The sequence below is a fragment of the Enhydra lutris genome, unplaced genomic scaffold, assembly GCF_002288905.1.
Source record: "Enhydra lutris kenyoni isolate GAN:26980312 unplaced genomic scaffold, ASM228890v2 scaffoldscaffold13, whole genome shotgun sequence".
In the NCBI taxonomy this organism is placed as follows: Eukaryota; Metazoa; Chordata; class Mammalia; order Carnivora; family Mustelidae; genus Enhydra; species Enhydra lutris.
Genome location: NW_019154097.1, coordinates 20,346,205 through 20,347,566, shown reverse-complemented (window position 1 = coordinate 20,347,566; position 1,362 = coordinate 20,346,205).

The following is a 1,362-nucleotide window of genomic DNA, read 5'->3' as shown; positions in this document are numbered from 1 at the left end:
CTCTCTGATCTCAGCTGTCCCCTCTGTAAGAGAGTCACTGTGAACTCTGGATGCGGTGACGTAATGAGGGGCCTGGCACGGGGAGGCCCTCAATGAGGGGCGTTTGTTATTACTAACACGGTACAACTGGTTAGTCTCCTGAAATCAGTCATCTCGAAATAGCAATCAGTTACTTTCAACAGAGTAAATATTTTTCTCCTTCTGCATCATTTCAAGCGTTCCCTCCTTAATTTTACAGTTGCACTTACAAAAGAGTTATTTACAGTGCAAAGGGACAGGATGGGCTGCCTCCTGGAAGCAGCTTCACAAATTCCCTCTGCTTCCTGTTAAGATATTAGCGCCCAGTAATTGTCGCTCTATATAAATGTGGAGCCTCGGCTGCGAACGCGCGCCCTGTAGTAATTGTGAGTTGTCTTGACGCTAATTACATAGGGGAGCCTGTTTAATTGCCAGTTAAATTGACTGTGTGTGTTTTCTCTAATCTGTGTTTCCGGGCAAGTTGGATGACATCAGCTCCTCGTTGGACTAAGCCTGAATTTGGAAGACCCGGAGAGGCCGCTGCGGGGAGGAAAAGTGAGGTCGGTGGAGGGCGGGTGGGGAACGTCAGCTAAAGACCACGGGACTGTGTGTGGTTCATGGAAGCCAGCCTGGGTCTCCTGGGATTGAGGAAAGGAAGCCAATCTGGAGGAAAATTGAGTTTGGGCTGCACAGGGCAGGACGCACCTCCGCCGAGCCCACATGACAGCACCCAGATCTGCCAGAGTGTTGCTGGCCCCCTCCAGGCCTCTGCTGACGCTGGTCCTTCTGCCTGGAGGAAGGGTCCCAGTCCTGGGTCCCCCACCCTTCTGACTCCACATCTGTAGTGTCATTTAATGCCACCTTTTCCATGTAGCCTTTCTTGGTTTCCCAGTTGGGAGAAAGGATCCTTCCTTTCTGGTCCAAATCCCCAGAACTTCTCTGTCTTCTCCTGAGTCCATGCCCACTTTCCTCCTTGTATTTGAACTAACTGAGAACCAAAATATGAGCTCCCTGAAGATGGGTCATGCCTCTTACAGAGTAAGTGCTAAGCAACCAGAGGCAGGAATCAGGAGAGAAGGGGGAGACAGGAAGAGGTGGGGGGGGAGGAGAAGGAGAGGCAGGGGGAGGAGGGGGAGAGCCAGGGGGAGGAGGGAGAGGTGGCAAAGGAAGAAAGAAAAATTGAGGAGTAAGAATAGCAACTAATACTGTGTGTGTGTGTGTGTGTGTGTGTGTGTTCGTGCACCAAGCACCGTCTTAAGTACTCCGTCCTTGTTAATTTCATTAATCTGCCCCACAATCCTGACGTACGTTCCCTTATCATACCCATTTCATAGATGAGGGAAC